Raw genomic sequence first — 8,360 nt, 5'->3', positions numbered from 1 at the left:
GGCTTCCAGCAGCTCCTGGGTCTACATACTTCTTCCATGTCAGAGAAAGATAGACTTTTCCTTCAAATATTAAAGAAAATGCTGGACTTCATTCTGGTTAAACCCATTGAGGTTATGTGCTCACCAGTTGCTGTGACCGGAGAAATGCTACGTGATGATAGATCACTGAAGTAAAAAGTGATTGGCTCAGGCTATTTGGGCCTGGAGCTAAAGGGGTATCACTTCTACCCATGGCCAAGCATAGAGGAGGGGCAACACCCCAAAGGAGACTCTGGATGCTTTTAAAAAGGGGAGAAAATAAGGGATGAGTTTGAGGTAGTCACCTCAACAATTGCCTACTACGCTTTGCTTCTTTATCCTCTGCTAACCGTGATTTCTTAGCTCCTCTTCTTGCAGTCAGAAGCTCCTGAACTTGCTCTGTAATCCTCATGCTCTGTCCCATAGCCCACCAATTCTTTTCATTCTAGTCATACATGAGATCTGTTCTTAGAAGGATGGTTCTCTAGAAAGGTAGAAATTTCCCTGGAAGTCATTCTTTTCTACCCAAAGCAGTGAGGCCATGATAAAAAGCACCTCCTAGAATGCTGAGAGCAAGGACCAGAGGAGCAATAAGATATGAGGGTCAGAGCCTCCTGGAATCATGGCATTGTCAGGATAAAGCCAGCACTGGCCGTGGAAATCATCTGGTCAGCATGGCTCTAGCTCAGCACAGTAAAATCAGGATGGTGGGACTGGTGACCCCAGGCATGCAGGCAAGGGCAGAGTTTCTTGGATGTCAGGAGGCCTGAGACCTCTAATATCTAATGTGCCTCCTTGAGCAGGGACGTGATGTACTGCCTACAAAGGACACACTGGTCCCTGTAGCTGCCTATACAGGAAGAACCAAGGCCAGGACAGAGGAGTGCAGGACCTTGAAAGCAAAAGAGTAAAAAGAATTTAGATCTTTTCCATCTAAGTAGGAAGAAGAGCATCTCCCACCCAGTGCAGTAAGCTTCAGTCATTCATGAACTTCTTAGTGAGTTCTGACTGTGTACTTGGGGCTATGCTGGCCCTGGAGACACAATGATGAACAAGTCGTCCCTGCTCACTTGGAGACTGCAATAGGTGGGGACACGGATTAGCCAAGTTTCTTATGGCTTAAGAAAGCAGAAGTGACCTTGTATGCTTGTTGAAAGAATACTGGAGGTTCTTAGAGAATTCACGCAAGAGGCAGAGACTAAGGCAGCTTGGGACACCTTGCTAGTTAGAGGTTAACAACGTCTCTGAAGAGTGCTGTTGTTAGTGTGAAGGGTTTCTGTGTTCAATCTCTGTGGGTCTCGATTCCAAATTCCTAGAGGGGGCATCTGATTGGTCCAGCTTGAGTGAATCAACTATGGTTCAGGGCCCAAGCTTATGAAGTACAGACATGGTTGTCGGAGTCTTACCCTGTCTGTTGAGTGCAGTTCCCAGAGAAGGGAAGAAGGCTGTGACCATGAACTCCACTCTCTGTGGACAGGGAGGTAGATAAGCAACAGCAATTACGGCCCAGTGTCACCAGTGCTGTGTTAGGGGAAGCACGGAGTTATATGGGAATGTAGTAGTCAAGATTCTTTTGGAGGCAAGGTTTAGAAGCCCAACTTAAACCAATCTAGGCAAAAAGGGGAAATTGAAAGACTCACATTGTGGGGCTGGCCTGGTGGCGCAGCGGTTAAGTGCGCACGTTCTGCTTTGGCGGCCCGGGGTTCGCTGGTTTGGATCCCGGGTGCAGACGTGGCACCGTGTGGCAAGCCATGCTGTGGTAGGCATCCCACACATAAAGCAGAAGATGGGCATGGATGTTAGCTCAGGGCCAGTCTTCCTCAGAAAAAAGAGGAGGATTGGCAGTAGTTAGCGCAGGGCTAATCTCCCTCGGTGGGGGAAAAAAAAGGCTCACATTGAGAAGGATGAGGGGCAGTGGTATCAGCGGCCCCTGGGACTAGGGACTTCAGTGCTACTAGGTATTTTATTCTCGCTCTATGAACCCAACTTCTCTCTGTGTTGTCAACTTCTTTGTCTTAGAAAAGCTTTCTTTTCACAGCATGAAATCTGGCCACTGGCAGCTCCTGAGTCCCACATCTCCTGGCCTCATCACCAGAGAATAAATCTCTTTGTCCAGCTTCAGTTACAAAAATGCTAAGGAATAACACTGATTGGCTTGGCTGTAGATATGAATCCATCCCTTGGCCATTTAACTGTGTCTAGAGAGGTGGAATAGTGTAAAAACATATTCCACACTAAAGCTTCATGATGGTTAATGACAAACCAAAATGATTGATACCAAATGCTTTAGGTTCATATTCCCTGTACTAGTTATCTATTCCTGCATAACAAGTTATCTCCAAACTTAGTGGCTTAAAACAACAACAGATATTTATGATCACATATAGTCTCTGGTTTGAAGTTTAGGACTGGCTTAGCTGGGTGGTTCTTGCTTATGGTCTCTCCTGAGGTGACAGTGAAGATGCCAGCTGGGTCTGGAGTCATCTGAAGGCTTGACTGGGGCTGGAGGATTCCCTTCCAAGATGGCTCACTCACATCGTGCTCAGTTCCTCTACATTTGGGTGCCACTGCAGGCAGCTTGAGGGTCCTCATGATATGGTGACTGACTGGCTTCTCCCAGGATAAGCAATCCAAGAAAGTGCAATGGGAAAGCCACAATGTCTTTGAAGCCCAGCCTCAAAAGTCACACTCTATCATTTCTGCAATATCATTTTCATTATTTAGATTAGCTCTATTAAAAGTGGGAGAGGATTACAGAAGAGTGTGAATCCCAGGAGGTGAGAATCACTGGAGGCCATCTTGCAGGCTGTTTTGCAGGCTGCGTACCACATTCCCCAAAATACATGCTATAGAATTAGGATGTTAGAAGTTGTTGTATGAAGAAGAGACTTTGCAGTCAAGTCAGTTTGAGAAAGAATATGTTAAACCAAACTAAACAAGTTTTTTCCTGCAGTGTTTCCATATAGCTTTTAGCACATTGACATCTGCTTTGAATTCCTGAAAGGGGGATAGAGTAAATAACAGCACAGTTTCTTTCTCATTCTCCAACTTTCCTTCCAGTGGGTCCTTCTCCCTTCCCCCCATCCTTGCCTCCTTCCCTATTAGAGTGCTGCCTGTCACCTATTAAAAATCATTGTCAGAATGCTGCCTGTCTCCTGTTAAAAGTGTATGTTTCTGGCAAAGCAGTACATTTTCATTTGGAGTTGCTCATCTTTGACCCTCCAAAGCCTTCCTGTTCATTTGGACAATGCACATCATGAAAACCTAGGAGTGGTTAAAAAGTAAGGGAACACGTTTTCTTGTGGCATGAGTAGTTAGTCTCTGAGGAAGTTCTGCGGGAGTGGTTTATGAGCTCTCTGTATTGGCAATGGTGTTGGGTGATGAGTCATATAGTGACAAATACTGTTTGAAGGCCAGCAACCATTCATACATAAAGGTTTGGGTCGCTTCTTTAAGATATATTTGTTGGTAGAAACACAAGGTACAGGTTAGTAACATCTTGTACTTTGAGTTTTTGCTGACAAATACTGAACTTTTCAGTTTTGGGACCTTGCACGCCTCCTCTTGTCTAAGTGGTTTTTTTGTTGCTGTTGTTTCTTTTGTTTCAGTTATTTGTCATGGCAACAACCCAATTTATTTAGAGTGTTTTATTACATTTCTGTAAGCTGGTTACACCACCATGAATTATTTAACTCAGTCTAAACACTGAGGTGGTATGTATGTGACAGCTCCTACACCATATGTGTTTTTGGAAATGTTCTTATAAAGATGCTTCCAAAGACAGCATCTGCTCTTATGCATCTTTTATAATATTTTGCATCAAGACCATATAATAATTGATCTTCACCATCTGATAATTTTTCATTTAAGACAGTTTTTCCTCTTATGTTTTTGATAAATAACTTTTAATATTTTAGAGAAAAATAGCATCTGAATTAAAAATAAGAATGACAATAAAAATGTCTTCCCCCGAGATATTTAATTTCTGTTATCCAGTGTGTACTTTTTAGAAAGAGCTGAAGTCTGTGCATTTAGAAGAATAAGGTTTCCTGGATATTTTCTCAAATGGAAAAACCCAAGTTTATTCAACCTGTGTTTCACATGGAAGTCTAGGTCACATAAACGCTGCTGAGAATAAAATTCTCCTATCCATCCTTCTTCTCTGGACTGAAAATATGGGCCTACTCTAGGTTCCTGTTTACGTGCTCTCAGGCATCCTGCCTTCCTGCACAAAATGGAGTTCCACAATGTCCAGTGTTAACTAATGACCTCTTTTAAATTGCAAATCCACCTTAAGATCCTTTGGTTGTCTCTGTGGAGGGAAGACTTAATAAATCCCCAAAGACAACCCTGCAGAGACCTGTACATGCACAGCTACTGATTTCAGAAAACAGTGCATCATGCAATAAGCTAGTGTTCATCTACCTTCTTGAAATAGCACTTGAAACAATCTATTATTAATAACATTTCCCGAGTTCTCAAAACCAGAAAATTGGCTCTATATAGGGGACCAACTTCTTGATTTGCCTAAACATACATTGGTTCAAATGCAATAAAGGAAGTGCAACCACTTTGACTATAAAATCTGCTGCTTTTCAAACTGGGAGAGGTGCCTAAGGGCCTCCAAATGCTGTGTACCCCGAGGTCTCCCTAGCGTGATGTGCAAACCACTAGCAGAGTGCAAGATGATTTTAGGTGATGTATGGATAAACTTTCAAGAAAATCCTAATGGTTATTTACTTGTAGTGGGTTGACTAGTGTCCTTCTCAAATTTCATGTCCACCCAGAAGCTCAGAATGTGACCTTGTTTGGAAATAGGGTTTTTGCAGATGTAATTAGTTAGGGATCTGGAGATAAAATAATCTTAGATTTAGGGTGGACCTTGAATCCAATAAGAGAAAGGAGAGGGAGATTTGGACACAGAGACAGGGAGAGAAAGGGCGTGTGAAAATGGAGGTAGAGATTGAAATGATGTGTGTACAAGTCAAAGGACATCAAGAAGCTAGGAGAGGGGCATGAAACAGTTTCTCTTCCAGAAGGAACCAACACTAGTGACACCTTTATTTTGAACTTCTGGCCTCCTGAACTGTGAGAAAATCAATTTCTCTTCTTTTAACCCACCCAGTTTATAGTATTTTGTTACAGAGGCCTAGGAAATGAATGCACTTAAAGATTGTTATACAAAATATACATGTATAAAACGTGTGATTTCACAGTTGTTGCTCTTTAGACTGGTGTTCTCTAATTTATTTACGTAGCAAAAAGTGCACTGATTTAAAAAAAAAATGAGTAAATAATCCCACAGGAGGTAGGAGGATATTGCAAAACTGATGTGGGTGGCATGTGGGTGGAGGACCAGTTTGGGAACCACTGCTGTTTGCAACCCACAGTCTCCTTCCTCCTGGAGCAGCATTGTGGGAGATCTGGGTCAACTCTTCTCTCCACACCCAGTCAACTCCGTGACTGAGTAAAATACAAATAATGGTCTTGAGAAGCCCCATCTTCCTCAGCAGTAAAATGAGGACAGTGATAAATATCTTAGAGAACTTTTGTGGGGATTATAAGTTACTTTTCCTTCAGCCTAGAAATACGAAGAGCTTAGTTATCGGAACCAGTTTTGCTGAGTGTTGGGGCTGGGAGCTCCTGGCAGCTGAGCTGATGTACAAAATAACATTTTGTAATCAGTGCCCTCACATATGAGCTGCAGGTGATAAATATATAGGGCTAAGCAATATGGGAAGTGAGTTGTGGTAAAGCAGTAGGAACTGGTGCAAATAGCTCTTGGTGAGTCACAGCTGAAGTCAACTTTCTATTATTTCTGGGTCTTATTATGCATTTTATGAGTTATGGTGGCCTTTATTTCTCCCTCTTTTCAACCCTATCTTCTTGGAGTTCATAAAAGTGAGGAAAAGAACTCTAGATGTAATCTGACATATCTTAGATGTAGGAAAGTATGTACTTAAGAAAGTTTAAAGAAATTTTGTAAATTTGATGTGGATCCCTGGAGATACTCTAGGATAGTTTCCTAGGCAGACTTGGCTGGTACCAGCAAGGTGTCCTGGAGTGGGAATGATACAGCTAACATCTATTGTGTACTGGCCTATGGGTAGGCACTGTGTTAAATGCTATCTCATTTAATCAGCCCCAAAATCTCTGAGGTAGGTATTGCTATTAAAATTATTTTCCAGATGGGAAAACTGGGCTTGGAGAAGTTAAGTAACTTGTCCCAGTTCTTATAAATAGAGATTAAGTAACTTTTTCCAGATCATCAAACAAGGAAGTCTGCACCTAGAGCTTGCACTCCTAACCTCTATATTATGCTGTGTAAAGCCTTAAAAAATGTAGAAATACAGGAAGGGGAAGAACACCCCTAAATGGTGCGAAAGAAAGAACTTGGTCTTTGGAGTCAGGAAAGTCTTATTACAACCTTGGTTCTGCCACTTAGAAATTATTTGACCTCAGGCAAGCTACTTGAACTCTGTGAACCTCAGATTTCCCATCTGTGAAATGATTGCAGTAATGTCTTAGTGTTCCTGTGAGGATTAAATAAAATGTATCCGTTACAGTGTGGGATGTGTGGGAAATAGTCTGCATTGTGCCAAGTATTTCTGCTGCAATAACTTACTTAATCCTTACAACAACCCTTTGAGGTAGGTATTCTTATTGCTCCTATTTTACAGGTGAAAAAATTAAGGTTTAAAGACATTAAGTAATTGTTATGTAGTCAGCACATGAGAGAGCAAGAATTCAAACTTAGGAAGTCTGATTCCACAGCACAAGTGCTCATCTACTTTTACTGTCTTCCTTCCCCATGTGAAAAAGACTTCGGAGTTGGGGTTAAATACAAGCTTGAGGAGATTCTACAAGTATAGCAGATGGTAAAAAAAAGCCAGTTCATATTTAGGGTACATTCGTACCAAAATAGGATCCAGCGCATATGATATATTCTGTACTGTTGTTCCATCACACACTCAGCTGGGTGAGCAGTGCGGGATAGATTGCTGAGAGACCAAAGACTCAGAGACAGTGAACGAGACATATGGGTTTATTGGGGAGTTACTTACAGGGAGTGTCCAGTGGCGGCCAGCTGGACAGGCAATGTTCATCCGCTGCTGCCCCCTTAAGCTTGCTGAAGTAGGCAGAGGAACAAAGGCTGCATTCTTGCCAAGGGGGACTGTCCCTGTATGACCTACATTCCAAGAGCCAGAACCACCACCCCCAGAAGACCTCCGTGTTTCCTCAGACCTCGAGGGTCTTTGTGCTAACTATCCCATGAGAAAGCAGCTGGGTTTCCCAAGCCCAGGACTGTTATCAAGGCGCCTCAAGGACATATGGTTTTATAGGGGCATGCCAGCTAGTACCCCTACAGCTGTTCAGATTGCATCTGCAGTAGTGTGGTCAAGTTTGGATGATACTTTTTAACAGGTATGAACAAATTGGAAATGACTATCATAATGAGAGGGGTTGGAAGTGATAGCAAGAGAGGAACAGCTGAAAATGTTTGGGTTTGATGAAGGCCTGCAAGGGATCAGAGAGATAGATGTCTTTGGGAAGAGCTGACTGTCCGGCAGGTTGACAGTACCTTGTTATAATCACTAATGGGTCCCACCTCTGTTCTCAGACTTGCAGGTTCAAGATTTCAGTGTATCAGTTAATCCACATTCAGAGTTGATCATATACTTGGCTTCTTTTATCCCCACTTGAAAATGGACATACTGATGACAGACTTCAAACATTTCCCCACCTAGAATCTTTGGGATCTAATTTCTTCAAATAATTTATTTTAGGGCCACTTTTAGGGTCAGAGTAGATGTATCTGCCTGGTTCTCAATTTCAGACACCCTCTAAACATGAATGAGTTTAAATCATATTCACTCCTAAGCTATCATGCCCAAGAATAGTACAGAATGCGGGGTATGCCAATACCTAAGGTACAAAATTTAACCATTAGGTCTATCATACTTTTAGGAGCTCTGTCTTGTAGTTCGTTACTACACATCTAGTAGATAGTTCTCTGAGTAAAGCGAAAACCACAAGGTTACTCTGTGAGGCATTTCCAACAATGTGAGTCTACGGGAAAAGCTCCATGGGGATAGACCTCAACTATTGGGTTGTTTTTTGTTGATTGATAGGTTCTTTATATGCATATATATGTATATAAAATATTCCACTATATTAGATAATTCAGATAAAATGTGATATATATGTATGTATACATAGGAAAATAAAATGAGGTGTAAAATTTTGGTATATCAGTTGCAAATATTTACCGTCATATTTCATTTGCTTTTTGAATTTGTTTATATGTCTTCTACCATACACACAATATATATCTGAATTTT

At 41.8% G+C, this 8,360-nt stretch overlaps 1 non-coding gene across 1 annotated transcript; it reads right to left on the bottom strand.

Annotated features, from left to right (window-relative positions):
• Positions 1-7,989: 7,989 nt before the first annotated feature.
• On the bottom strand, positions 7,990-8,122 carry LOC123283638 (small nucleolar RNA SNORA18). The gene has a single exon (XR_006524314.1). It is a non-coding gene; the product is annotated as a small nucleolar RNA SNORA18 (small nucleolar RNA).
• Positions 8,123-8,360: the final 238 nt, after the last annotated feature.

This window comes from Equus asinus, chromosome 4 (assembly GCF_041296235.1).
Source record: "Equus asinus isolate D_3611 breed Donkey chromosome 4, EquAss-T2T_v2, whole genome shotgun sequence".
NCBI lineage: Eukaryota > Metazoa > Chordata > Mammalia > Perissodactyla > Equidae > Equus > Equus asinus.
Note: the sequence above shows the minus strand (reverse complement) of the source record. Positions and strands in the feature narration are given on the sequence as shown.